This window comes from Canis lupus, chromosome 13, assembly GCF_003254725.2.
Source record: "Canis lupus dingo isolate Sandy chromosome 13, ASM325472v2, whole genome shotgun sequence".
Classification (NCBI taxonomy): domain Eukaryota; kingdom Metazoa; phylum Chordata; class Mammalia; order Carnivora; family Canidae; genus Canis; species Canis lupus.
This window is the reverse complement of record NC_064255.1, coordinates 46,103,044-46,117,556: the sequence shown is the minus strand read 5'-3', so window position 1 is coordinate 46,117,556 and position 14,513 is coordinate 46,103,044. Positions and strand designations below refer to the sequence as shown.

General features: G+C 45.2%; 1 protein-coding gene and 1 long non-coding RNA gene across 6 annotated transcripts in view; one reads left to right on the top strand and one right to left on the bottom strand.

Moving 5' to 3' along the window:
- LOC112652285 (uncharacterized) overlaps positions 1-13,462 on the bottom strand; it is a 29,386-nt gene extending 15,924 nt beyond the window's left edge. Inside the window, exon 1 of the long non-coding RNA XR_003131337.3 lies at positions 13,202-13,462. This is a non-coding gene — a long non-coding RNA (uncharacterized LOC112652285). The remainder of the gene's footprint in view (positions 1-13,201) is intronic.
- Positions 1-14,513, top strand: part of SCFD2 (sec1 family domain containing 2) — a 419,880-nt gene that overhangs the window by 293,713 nt on the left and 111,654 nt on the right. The window lies entirely within an intron of this gene.

Genomic DNA, 14,513 nt, shown 5'->3' with positions numbered 1-14,513 from the left:
TGAAGTGTGGTCCATGTGGTACCATTGCATAACCACCGCTACCCCTGGATAATCGCCCTTCTTATTTTTAGGAAGCAGAAAATAGCCTATTGTGTTATAATTAGTCAATGGTGCCCACCCAAACACGAGTATTATGCAAGAACTTTTGCTTCTTTTCTCTTTTAGGGAGTGGGGGTGGAAGCGGGAGGGAGGATAAGATTTTGATCATTTTTTAATGTCCTGACATATCATCTTGGGAAAGATTTCGTGGTTTTTCAGGTTCCCCAGGATACTGAAAAAAAAAAGAAAAAATCCACCCAAACCCAATTTAAAACTAAATGTTTCAAAAAATAACAAGTATATGTTTTCATTCAGCGATCTTCTAATTAGAACCTCTTACTCATTTCTAACGCAGTTCGTTTATTTTGTCTAGTTCAAAGAAAATTGAGAATACCCACTCATGGCTAAAGACCTCAGGAGTTTTAGCTAGACAAAAATTTTATACAGTGAAGCACTAGAGTTTTGAAAATCTACATAAAGATTTGAATTCATGTTGTAACAGTAGACAGTTTGTCCAATATTTGTGAACCTGCTTGACCCCCAAGAAATGAAAATGTTAGGGGCATCTGGGTGGCTCATTCGGTTTAGTGTCTGCCTTTGGCTCAGGTCACGATCTCGGGGTCCTGAGATCCAGCCCCATGTCCATCCATCGTGCTCGCTGCTCAGTGGGGAGTCTGCTTATCCCTCTCCCTCTACCCACCCCCCCACTTGTGCGTGTGCTCTCTCTCTCTCTCAAATAAATAATAAATAAAATCTTAAAAATAAAAAAAGAAATGAAAATACTAGCTCAGGACAGATGGGATTGTCCTGCTTTCTGCTCCTGTGTGATCCAGGATGGTAACCAAAAAGCTAGGTTTGCAGCCTTAAATTTATTTCCATGACAACTGACTGTAATATCACAAATATTGGATTATCGAGTGGTTCAGGATGAAGGTTAATAAGGAAGATTCCTGTTTGAACAGGATCATCCAAAACCAGCACCAAAGGGAATATCATCCGAGCTGCTTCCAGCCTTGCGTCCTTTTCAAAAATGTTCTCATTATCCTGAGAGCTTGCTTTTGATTTTTTGAGGGTTTTTGTTGTCATTAACTGTTTAATGTTTTAATTTGGCTAATTATGTATTTATCCCCCTCCTCCCCTGAAGGTGATGGGGCAGGGGGAAAATGATTATTTTTAGTAACAGAAGCCCCCCCCCCCCTTAAGAAGTAGTCTCCTCCTTCATTTAATTCTTCCCGCATAAATAAGATTTATTTTGGCCCTGCAGTCAAAAACATCTGTACTCCGTGCTGGACAAACATCTGCTTTCCTACAAGGGCTGCTGGCCCTCCCGACGTTCCCTGAGCCCACGTTGCTCTCTGAAAGCCCCTCCTGGGGAAGAGAAAGAAATCAGGGTGGGAAGGGAAAGCCCCCTTATTCTTTAGCCCAGAGCGTCTCCGTGTGGCCTCCACAAGTTACTGCAGCAGGAAGATGAAAGAATCCAAACTGTTTACCACGTTGCTCTTCATTTCCCCCACCTCCCCCAAACTTAATGCCTTTTTAAAGGCAAATGTATTTTAATGAGCGTGTTGTTTGATGAAGTAGTCGGACTACAGAGCCTCTGAGAACAGCTCTACCGTCTTGGAAGACAGGCCGGTGTTAGTGAGCATTCTGACTTGAGTTATTTTTCTAATAGTGATGGAAACCATGTGCTGATCAGTTTTCAAAGTCTTATCTGAACCGCCTGATGATGGACAACGTGCTTTGAGAGATTTAGCTTCTCCTGGGAAGCCTGCCCTGACTCTCATGCAGCTTCCTCCAAAGATTGGGTTAGTTGCAATTCTTTTTAGACTTGCTTCTCTGTATCCCTTACTAGGTTAGAGATTCCCTCAAGTCGGAGTTGTTAGGGATTCCCAGGGTGTAGGACAGTGCCTGGCACATAGTAGGTCCTCAGTAAACACTCAGTGAATGATGGGTGTTTAAGGACCAACTGTTGTGGATCAGAGTCATAAAATCCATGATCTTGGTCTGTGTCCTGACCATCTGAGTATATGGTTAGTCTTTATTACTGTGTTTTTCTGTACTTAGTCTTAGAAAATTGCCTTAAATACAGTGAGTTTTTCTTAATGAAAAACTAAGGTAGCAACTAGTAGACCCTATAATAATGCTGGACATTTTGACATAGTTCCTGTTCTCCTTCCCGAATTGCTGGCTTTAGGTTTGTTTTGCTAAATCATTAGCTTGTAATGTCTACTTTTTATTCAAAACATCTGCCACCCAGTATGGCACTACACCAGTAAAATTTTCTAGTGGATACTATAAGCTTAGAGCAACAAACAGTGCCATGTACCCTAATAGCAGGGAGTGCTGAGTTATGCTAGTTTGCAGAGAACAGGGACCCCTAACCATTTTTTTGATTGTCCACTTGCCATTTGCAATGAAACATGCTATGCAAGAAACACTTTTTTTGGGGGGGGGTACCCTTAACTATTTTTTGAGAATTGAGCTAGGTCCCACCCCACACATGTATCATTCACAAGCATTTGCTGATTTCTTCCTCTGTGTTTGGCATTGTGCTAGGATTACAGAAGCACGTAGGATCAAGCCTGGGCTCCCTAAACCTCAAGGGAAGGCGGGGGAGCCCTATGAGGTGCTTGATAAATGCTGGGTAGATTGAATTCAGGGCCTTTTTAAGGTAAATGGAAACACCTTTGTGTTTTGCAAAGCTGCACAGAGAATAGTCTCTTGGGTTACAGGGAAAATAGCCAGGCAAATAATGTCACAGACCACACTTAAAAACATTTAACTTGGGCAAGGCAAGGAAGGAACACTTGGACTTTAGGTGTGGCTGGTAAAAATCAGAGACTGTAACTATAGTCCCTTTCTTCCCTCCCCATCAGTGTGGACCACTGACATTGACTCCCCCAAAACACTGAGACTTGCTTTTTCAGGCTCTTATAAAAGTTGTTCCTTCTGCCTAGAAGAGTCGCTGCCAGTCCGTCTCCAGAGCAACTCTCCCCTTCATCCTGGAGGAGCCCCCCTTCTCTCACAGTGCTCGGTGCTCCTGCATCGGAGCACCCAGCACACATTCACCCGTTTCCCTGTCTGCCTCCGCTGTACGACCCGGAGCCACGTGTGCAAGAGTTTGTGCCTTGCTTAGCTCCCACCACTCGTTTGTCACAAGGCTTAATAAAGATGTCCTGATCAAAATAGTTGATGGATGAATTCCCAGTGGCTCTCCCGTATTGGATCTCTCTGTATGTGGCTTTAGAAGACCAGGTATTTTTTTAGTCGACTCTTTTCATTTTATGCTGGAGGAAGAGACAGCCCTTCTCACATGGATGAGGGGACTATAAAATCCCTCACTGCACAGAATCCAAGCAATAATATCCTTTCCTTCAGTGGTAAACAGGGGAAGTTGCTTAAAGTATTGGAAAGTATGTTTTTCTAAATAAAAAGGATTTACTCTTGAGCCTCTTTCCTCATCCATAAACAAGGGGTTGGGCCTAATGATCTCAGAGGACCTTCCAGCAAAAGTTGTTCTAGGAAGCCACACCGTAAATACTATAAAAACCATCTCATTCTGCCAAAATTCCACATAATGTTTATTAAGATTTTGTGGAGTCCTCATGAGTAGTTTAGAAGAGACTAGCCCTCCAGTAGCTCCCATCTAGTATACAAGACCTAAGCGATTTTTGTGGACTAAATGAATGAGGGGGGAAAAATGCAATAAGTGAGATGTATACTCACTCTTGATGAGATTTTCAGGAAGGAAAGGGAAACCCGTCTGCCAGGGCACAAGTGGACATTTATTGTGAAAACATGTCATTTAAACAGTTCCATTATTAATTTACTTGGGAAATAGCCCATGAATCTACCATGGAAGACCCTTATACTAAGGGAATTCGGCTCTGCACATAGCGTAGCTGTATTCACTGGCCAGTACTTGATAAATGTCGCGAACCAATGACTTGATGGAGTGTCCTTTTTTGAAATTTAGTAACATGGAGTCCAAGGAAGGTGCTGGAAGGTGTGAAGGACCAACGGTCTCTTCTAAACAGGTTCCTTTCCTCGTGTCTCTTAGAAGGCTTTTTTTTTTTTTTTCTGGGGGCTTCTAAGAGTTTCCAAACGCGGAACTGCAAATGTGCTTGTTGTCAGCGAGGCCGCCATTTGGAATTGGTGCAGCAGCTCTGTCTGCAGATCCTTCTCCACGAAACGGCCTAAGTGTGGTGCAGTTCAGTCTAACCAGGGCCCCTTCCTGTCATAAATAAGATTACTTTCATTTCACTTGTGGAGTGTGCTATTCCTCAGAGTAATGAATTTCCTCTGTGCCTTTGAGCACATAAACATGGTTTTCATTAGCTTTCTCTCTTTAAAAAGGGGGGGGGGGGAGGCGAAGGATAGGGAGGTGGAAGGAGGAGAGAGAATCTGAGCAAAATTAATCGACGTCAATTAACTCCATAAATGCAGACGGTTATTTTGCTGACTGGCTGGAACCGTGCTTGTGAGCAGTACCAGCAAGGCGCTGGCTGGTTGGTCCCTTGTGAAAAGCTCTGAAAATGAAGTCAGCACATATTTTGTCCTCCGTGAACAAAGAAACAGAGAGAATATTCTTTTTTGAATCTTGTTTTAAGACTTGTATCAAAAAGGTGATCAGGCCTGGCCTCCAGGCCAGACAAATAGCCCTGGGTTCCTCTAGATTCACGGAGCACATCACAGAGCACAACTTCCGGGGCCAGGATGGGAGAGCTGTCTCTGCTTCTGTCTCCCCTGCCCTTGCTGTGTGTGTGTCTGTGTGTGTGTGTGTGTGTGTGTGTGTGCGCGCGCATGCACACGCGCAATTTTAGACTAATAAGATATCCCAGCCTTTCCCAATTTCAGATTTACCCCCTTGAGATTTATAAGTCATACAGTCCATAGCACTAAATATGCACTTGTTCATTTTTATGGCTTGGAACCTCTGGTCCAGGGGGGACTCATTACAACCCGGCTGAACTTCTCTCCTTGCTGAAGGTACGTACTTGAGCCCGAAAGCTGTTTAGGATCCACTGACCCTCTGACTTCGGCCAGGATTTTTTTTTTTTTTTTTACTGTTGTTTTGGGAAATTTGGGGACAGAGAGTTGAGGCATGGGGTGTACTCAAATCATCCAGGAGTTAAGTCGTTAAAGGGGAAAAAAAAAATCTAAAACTGGCTTTTTAAAATTACTTGTTCTTGATGGAAAATCCATAGGTTTATCTTTTCGGAATCTTTTCTGTCTCTCCAAATCAATGTCTATTTCAGCCCCCAGTTCATAGTCTGTTGTGTGCTTATTTATCTCTCCAGAGAGGGAGAGATAAAAGTGACCCGAAAGCATCAAGGAACTTCAGGTTGTCACTGAGAATTCACTGCAGACAAAGTGAGATAAAGAGCTGGATGCAGGGGTGCCTGGGTGGCTCAGTGGTTGAGCATCTGCCTTTGGCTCAGGTCATGATCCCAGGGTCCTGGGATCGAGTCTTGCATTGGGCTCCCCGCAGGGAGCCTGCTTCTCCCTCTGCCTGTATCTCTGCCTCTCTCTCTGTCTCTCGTGAATAAATAAGTAAAATCTTAAAAAAAAAAAAAAAAAAAAAAGCTTGATGCATTTCACAGTGAGGCGTTTTCCAGTTCAGCGTTGACCTCCTGCATAGGTGTCCTTGTAACACTTGAGAGGTACAGCTGGTTTCCATTTGAAATGGAAAGGATGGAGTCCTTGAAGGAGCCAGTGGCTCTCCTAGGTGGAGGCTGCTTCGCTGAAATGTGTACAACACACGACAAGTTTCCATTTCACTTAACTGTAGTGCAGGAAAGTGTTTCTGGCTTGTTTTTGTTATGAACAGAGAAGAGCATCGCATATTAAAAGTTCCCGTAGTTGTTTAATATTTGCTCAGTAGTGCGCGAGTCCCTAATCAGTCCTTCTCTCCCGTAAATCATGTCAGCTCTGTCACTGTTTTCATTGGAAGCATGAATTGTAACGTTGAAAATCTCCCAGGACGGTAAACCTCTGCAGCTGTGGAAGGCTGGAGCTATTTACTGGTATTATTAAAGGAACCTGAGTGACTTCTTGGGGAGGGGGGGGATAAGATGGAGTGAAATTCATAAGGTGCACAGAGATTTAGAAGGAAGGTTCTATTATGAGCACAGCTCCACAACAATATCCCCGTAGAAATAGATACAGAAGGGTTACAACTGTTCCATGAATTGGCAAACACAATATTTTGCTATCGTTGTGCCTTTTTTAGAGGGAAAAATAGAATCCAAATGTTAAGCATAAAATTTGACATATGTGCTGCTTTAGGACAGTGTTTGAACTGAATGCGTCTCTATTCTATTCTATAGACACAAATGTCGCCTTCAGTTCCTAACGGCATCTTGAAGGGTTTGCCACTGATAATTTTACGGCCTTAATTCTCCTTGGAAATTTAAAATTTTCATAATCTAAAGATGTGACTGACTAGATCTCCTCCTGCTGTGTGGGGATCTGAGGAATGTCTGTAGAGTACAAAGGATTTGTTGAAAGGGGTGGATTTCAAGGAATGAGGAAGAGAAGAAAGGACACTGAAAACTTTTGCTTGGCTGCTGAGACCAATACTGTGCCTAAGACATTCCTTTTCCAGAATATTTCTTTGTTCATTTATTCATTCCTCTATTCAGTCATTCATTCCTCTTATAAAGTGTTTATTGAGCATCTACTCTGAGCCCTAGAACTATGCCGGGTACTGGGAAGTCTAACTCAAAGGCAGCTTGCCCACAAGGACAGGGCTTTCTGCCAAGAATGTTCTGTCCTCATTGCTGAAGTCTGAGAAGCAGCTGGATTCCCCAATTCAGCCTTGACATTCAGCAGAACTCAAGTGTGTCTGCATCTAAAGGCACAAGCCTGGGTTTTTTGGGTTTTTTTTCCTAATTCAAGTATAATTAACATACAGTGTTGTGTTCGTTTCAGGTGTAAAATAGAATGATTCCACGGTTCTTTACTCCGTTAAAAGCACAAACCTGTTTGCTTGGCTGCCTTTCGATTGCCGGCATCTTTGCTATTGTGTGAAAGCCATCATTTATGTTAAAGGCTATCCTCCAACTGGACATAAATCTTTGTCATATCTAGAAGAAGCAGTGCAAGGACCTAAGAAACAGTTTATGAAAAATACTTTTTATAGAAAATATTTGTAAGTCATTTAAAGGAAGGCATTGTAATTTGGCATAATTCCAAAGTTAGCTGTCGGGGATAAACATGAAGAAGATCCTGCAAAGCTATAGACATGTAGTAAATGTGTTTTCTTTGGGACCAGGCAGAATAACAATTAGGGAAGAAACTTCTGAAATATCAACTCAGCAAAGCAAATGCAAGGTTTTTTGGGGAATCAGCAATCCTGTGGGAGACTGGACACTGGGAGATACAAGATAGGGTAGATGATCTCTAGCCTGACCTAGGGCAGGAAATGAAACGTAAGCCCTTGACTTAGATGATGTGCTTCAACCTATCACCACAGCCCTGCAAAGTCCAATGGCCACTGAGCCCCTGTAGGCCAGAGGGCCAACGGAATATTGGGTGTTTGGCAAAGTTACAGGAAACCAGGCTGAAAGCCTGTACAGAGCCATCGTGTGTTCCTCCCTGGAATGTGTATGATGTCCCTGGTCTTGTCCCTCAAGAAGGACAGTTTAGAATTGGGCAAGGTTCAGAGGAATGCACTTAACATGGTAAAGGGGAGCAAGAGGTGATGGCCAGAGAGGACGCCTGCTGTATTAGGAAAAGACAAAATGGATGAGACTTTTTTTTTTTTTTTTTTTTGTCTGGATGAGACTTTTTCGTCTAAGTGGAGGTTCGATGAGTTTTGGCTATAAAAGAAGGTTACACGTAAGGTCAACTCTGAATCTCAGTATTGCTACAACCAGGGAGCCAGTCAGTCGGGCGGGGAGCCTTGAGCATGACATTTCCCTTCTTTCCACCCCAGTCTCCTTTTTAAGCCCCATTCCAGAGCGTGTTCAGCAGCACACCTGTCCCTCCAGATGCTTGCTGAAGGAAAGGTATTCTTTGGCCAGGTAAGTCTGAACGTCTCCGCATACCATATCTTCCTCCAGTAGATTTGCTCTTTGCATTTGATATCAGAAGCCCCAGGGTATCCCTAAGGAAAGCCTGTTTACCTTTTGTAGATCTCAACCAGCATTTCCCCAAACTCGTTTGACCGTGGAATCCTTTGTTCATTGAGCACCTACAGGGACTTTTGAAAATGTTTTTGGGAAAACTGAATTCCAAAATCCTGGAGGTCCCTGGAAGGAAGTTAGTCCCAGCCACAGGAAGTGCTGCCTGGCAGGTGGAACTTGTTGCTTCTAGAGCTCCTACAGGAAGAAAGTCATGGTTTGCAAGGAATAGGGGTTTATGGCTGTTTACCGACGACAGTGGATTTATCAAAGGTGATTGGGAGGCGAGGCCACCAGGGAAAGGCACTGTAGTCCACATGTGCTCTTTGGAGCTGCTACTGAGACTCAGGTCTCCACGTCAGGGCTTAGATTGTTCCATCAGGACATAATGTGCACCACCAAATGGAAAAGGATGTAGAGAGCAGCTCATTTAGGTTTTGGCTGAATCAAGCAGATAGTTCTGCGTGTTTTGTTTTGTTTTTAAGATTTTATTTATTTATTCATGAGAAACAGAGAGAGAGAGACAGAGACAGAGACACAGGTAGAGGGAGAAGCAGGCTCCACACAGGGAGCCGGACGCGGGACTCAATCCCGGGACCCCTGGGATCATGACCTGAGCCAAAGGCAGATGCTCCACCGCTGAGCCACTCAGGCGTTCCCCCGCCACACACTTTTTTTTAATTATAGACAATTGGGAAACACTCCTCTTGGGCTCCTTGGCCACTCTCCATTATTTAAACTTCGAGGTCATGTCCATTATGTGCTTTCTATAGGTTGTCTCCAAAAACCTGGCTAAGCGTTCAAGTCTAACAGTTTTGTAGACTTGTGTGCATGTTTCTTTCCCTCTCTAGAAACCTCTCGCTGTTTCGCCTAGTGTTTTATACGCACCCCTCCCCATCCCCTGGGCCTCCTCTCTCTCACTCCCCGCCTCACCAAGCAGGTGTGTGCAGCCCCAGTGTCCTTCCAACACCGTAAAATGTTTTCCTGTTCTTTGTTGGACTTTAGGGACAGCAAATGAGTATAATAGGTAGAAAAACGAAGGCCTGAGCAGCTTTCTTACTCTCTAACCATGTCAGCCTCCGTTCCTTCTGCTAGCTGTTCTCCTCACTCTTCACTCTGCTTTGTGTAGGGCTGGGGGAGGAGGGAGGGTCACCCCCGTATCACCCGGATCCGTGGGCTCCATTGCCTCTGGCTTCTGGTTGGCACCAGCTAATGGGGAAGCATCAGCAGGAGATTTTAGGAGGCAAATGAGGCTGGGTGCTCATCGCCTCTCCTCCCGTCAGGCCAGCCTCCCACAGCGCTCCTCTCTCATGTTCTGGACACTGCTTGCTTCCTTCCCTCACCTCTCAGGTCTGGGCATGGCCTCTGTGGTCACTAGCCCTGGAGTCTTCTACGTCTCCTTGCTCATGTCCTTAAGCCCTGCCCACATCTTTGTATGGAGCCCTTTCCTTGAACTCTCCTCACATTGCCCAGCTTGAACGTGTCCCCTGTTTCCTGCGGAGTCCCTGACTGAAACACCCACCTTTCTGTGTCCTTCTCTGTCTCTGCCCGTGACACTGTCCAGAGGAGCCCAGCTTAGGTTCGCCTCCAAGAAGCCTCTCCATCCCACATGGGCCCCCTCTTGGGATGTCCTAGTTCTTACACTCTGCCCTATTTCTAAGCCCCTAAAAATGCTCTCTCCTACGTCGACTTGAGTGCACTGCGGCTGAGGCTCGCCATGCTTAGACCTGATCTCTCATGGGTGTGCAAGAAGGCTGGCTGCTCTTGGCCACTTATAAAACTTTTATAGAGTGCTTCCAGACACTGTCAAGCAGGTTATAGAGTGAGGAGTTGGGTGCTATTTTTATGTCCATTTTATAAATACTGATGCTCACCCAGAAAAGTTTGCTAGTGGGCCCAGGACACACCCATAGTGAATAATGGAGCTAGGATTTGAACCTAGGTGGTCTAGCTCAGAATCCAGGCTCTTAACACTCCACTAGGCTACCTCTCACAGTGTTAACTTTTAAAAAAATGATCATTTTTTAAAAGAATGATCAGTTATCTAAAATTCAGATTTTGGGGTGCTTGGCTGGCTCAGTTGGTAAAAAGTGTGACTCTTGATCTCAGTGTTATGAGGTTGAGCCCCATGCTGGGTGTGGAGCCTACTTAAAATAAATAATGATAATAACTAAAATAAAATTCAGATTTCACTTTAAAAATCTACATTTCTAGTGTCTCTTGAAAAAATGAACTATCTGGCTGTTAGGACCCATAGGCCATTGCAACAGTGGGCCAGAAGTAAGTAGGAGCTGACCTGTTTGGGTGCGACCTGTTTGGGTGTTGACTCACACCCAGCCTGGTCCTGCATTCATGTTCCTTCTCAATGACCACATGAGAGTAATTTTTGTGTGTGGGCTTTTGGAAACCACTTGCATGCCCTTCTTAATCATTATCCCACATGAACCCGTTTCTCTAGGTAGATAAGTTTGAGGAGGGCAGCATTTATATTTCAAGCTTCTCATATCCCCTAGCACAGAGTAGGTTATAACTTGATAAAAACCTGTGAATTTGGAAAAGACAACTTGTTTAAGTTCTCTAAGTTAGCTAAGCAAAGTAAGTCAACAAGGACATGGCAGGCATCCTTGCCCTTGGACTGGGTTTAATCCCTTAGAGCAGTCTCCCTATAAAGCCTAACAAGTCAAGTCTATCATATTCCTACAGTATAGCTGCTGATGGCAATATTGCTAGCACTGCTGACTAAAGAATATGGACCTCACGTCCAGGCCCAGTGGCGTGAAGTTTGGGGGAGAGAAAGCAGCCACTACTTGAGAGAGTTGTCAGGGAGGGGAGAGCAAGAAGGGAAAGGGAGGTTTCAAAGAAATTGAGAATATAGAGGAACTTAGTGCTAATCGACCTGAGTTCCAGAAGGCACAGAGATTTGGAAGCTGGTCAGAGGGAAATGGAGACCAAAGAGGGAGGTGCGTGCAGAGCTCTCGAGAGCAGGAGTGATGGGGAATGACAGGGAGTTTGGGTGACAGATGTGACAAGGAGTGCAGGACATGTTGGGCTTAGTCCTGATGATCTCCCAGGCAGATGTTGGGGTGAGATTGTGCATATTGAAGGAGAGACCGGGGTGGGGGGGGTGGGATTTTGTCAGCAGCACACAGAGCTTCAGGCCCGTCTTTATTTCTCTTTCCTCCCGGAGTGCGTAGTGGAGTGTGTGACACACAGAAATGCTTATTCAGAGGCGGGTGTCACTCTGGAGTACACGGCAGAAGGCCTTGTGCAGAATGATGACTTTGCCATTTGTGAGTGCACACAAAATCTGGAAGATTTCGGTGAAATTTGGATGTTACTATAAAACACGGCTAAAAAGCTTACTTTGGTCATGTTAAGAGCACGTAGTCTTATCTTTTTCAGTGTGATTCTCTCTGGGTCTCTTTGATTGCAAGTTTTATTATTACATCTTGTTATAGTTTGACCTGCCCTTGTGGGACCAACGGACTTCAAGAAATAGATGCCAATTTAGGGAAATGAATCATCTTTCCAAAAACGGGGGCTGGTGTGTTTATAACGGCGTTATCCACATACCTGCCAATAAAGGAACCCACAGAGCCTATCGTGCTTGCAGCTGTCTCTTCAGTTTAATGTACAAGGAGAGGAGGGTCTCACAAACCCTTCCTCATTAGTAAGAAAAACTGTAGGCGGTTGGGGGCCAAGAGTTGGCCAAGACTTGGGGCTCTTGGTCCTTGCTGAGTGGGGTCAGATGCCTGACCGCGGCCAGGCAAGCCAGGGACTTTCCCATCAGCAGAGGCCAACTGTGGGGGGGGGAGGGAGGTCACACTTCTTCCCTCCCCTTGGGATTTCATGGAAAAGTACCGAATTTGAAGATCTCTTCAACATCTCTTGCATTGGCCTCTATGGATTTGGGGAGTGCAGGCATGATGAAAATTAAGAGAAATCCCCATCTCTCAAGAACAGGGACCTTTTGGGGTGGTGGAGGATAGGGGTGTGGGGGGGTCAGGGAAAGATAAACCCTGAAAATACCCCCACCAGTGAGCAGTGTCTCTGACTCTCCACCCTTCTCACTTCCAGGGGTGTTCCAGGGTGTCAGGAGGAGGACTCACTTTGAAGAGTTTCTAGGATGCCCCCTAAAGTTTAAGCAAATATTGAACCTTCTCACCACCCTGCCCTCATTTTGGCCTTTCTTTGTCCAACCACACTTGGCATATGACCAGTACTCTCAAATGCCAGCTGAAGCACTTACTTGTTAGTTGTGTGACCTTAGGCACATTATATACCCTCTCTGTGCCCTAATTCCTACATCTGTCAAGAGGAATCATACTAGTACCCATCTCGTAGGGCTTAAGTGAGTGAGCACCTGGCATTTAATAAGAGCTATGCTAAGTGTTAGTTATGGGACTTATTTAAATGACAATGACAGTGGGGGTGGGGGGTCTCGCCAGCCACCCGGTCCCCTGGAAGAAAGATCTAACCAGGTTTGCCCTAATGCTTCTCTGTAAGTGGACATTGGTGATTGGAGTCGCCCCAACCTGGCCTCCGCACAGCGCCTGTTTTACATCTCCCTCCACACTCTCCAATCTTCTGGTTCTCGGGGAGCTGAGATCCCCATGGGTCGGACAGCTCCAGACCAGAGCGAGTCTGAATCCGACCCCAGAGGTCTCCATCGCTGACCGCATATCGTGTGTACGTTGTTATTCGGTTTCCTTTTGTGGCTAAGGACTGGACACCTAAGTACTGCTTCTTTTTATAGAAGGATCTGACTAGCACATTTGCTGATTAAAAGGGAGGCCTCACAGAACATTCATTTTGAAGAGCATAGTAATACTTAAGAACCAGGACTATTTCAGGCATTTACTGCAAACTGTTTATTTCCTAAAATAAGGAGGGCATGCTTTCTGTTTACTTCCTCCTAATGAGAATTCCTCAGGAGTTTGAAAGCTGTTATTGTGCCCCCTCTCCCTTCCCCCCTATATCAGCCCTCCCCGGCCAAGAAGCAGCTGACCACTGTCATCCTTCAAGTTGGCATTTACCTTTGAAAGGAATTCTCCTCCTCTCTCCCGTTAGGACTGGAGCAAGCTACCTTGGTTGACCAAATGTATATCAAAACCTTTCCTGTAGTTCAAATCCCGTCACTGATTCCTCTCTCCTCTGGGAGGTAATCCTTGCCCCCATCCGATTATGTAAAATCTTTCCTCCTGTCCGCTGTTTCTACGCTGGCTCAGGCCTTTATTGTTGGGCATATTGCTTTAACGTTGAGTGACTATTTGACAGCACCTATGCCAGGCTAAAGATCTAACCACAAACAGGATTCTAGAACCCTGCTATCTAACAGAACTTCTGGTGGTGCTGGAAATGTTCTGTATGTGTGCAACCCACTGTGGTAGCCACTGGACGCGTGTGGCTGTTGTGCACTTGATGCATGATGAGCTCAAGTGAGAAACTCCACGTGTAATCTTGTTCATTTAAATTTACATTTAAACAGTTACACGTGACTAGGGACAGCATGGCTCTAGGTCATAAGCCTCCTGAGAACAGAGGTCTTTCTCTTCCATTTATTGCCATGCTCCCAGCACCAAGAACAATGCCTGGCATGTGGTATGAAGAGAAGAGGAAAGGGAGTTGGGGTATGGGAGGGAGCGGGGGGGGGCAAGTTCTCCATCCTTGTAGAGCTCAAGATATAGCAAGAACCTACCTATTTGTTTACAGATCTTGGAGTCCGGAAGGCAGGGATTGACTTTTCTGTGCCCATACCCTGAGACCTACAGTCTAGAACCATATCAAGGCCATAGGAGGTGCTCAAGAAATGCAAGTTCAATTGAACCAGGTCCTGAAAAAATGCAAGATTGGTAATGGTGGTAATATTAATAATAGTAGCGGTTATTGTTATTAGCAGAACGGAAAGTTACACTGTCTCTTGCTCTGACAGGCAGTGGCGGTGCTGTCTGGTTCTCCAGACCTTCCAAGCCAGCAGGAGAATCTGACTTTTCTGACATGTCCTCACCTTTGGCTCCCTGCCTGACTTGGTCGTCCAGCTACATACCAATTAAACCAAATAATACTCGCCTCACTACCCTCAAGCTCCTCCTCTATCTTCCCCCATAACCATGGATTCCTTACTAATGCCCTCCCTTGGTGCCTGTCCCTGCTCTGGTGCTTCCTCTGTCATACCGTACCCTCTGGCCTTCCTCTGCCTCGCCTTCCCTTCTTGGCAGCCAGACTCGCTGGCAGATTATTCTGTGGTCACACTAACTGCAACACCACTTAATAGCATATAACGGGAAGAACAGTAACTTCAGAGTTAGCCTCTGAGATTCAAATATTAGCAGGGCACCTGGGTGGCTC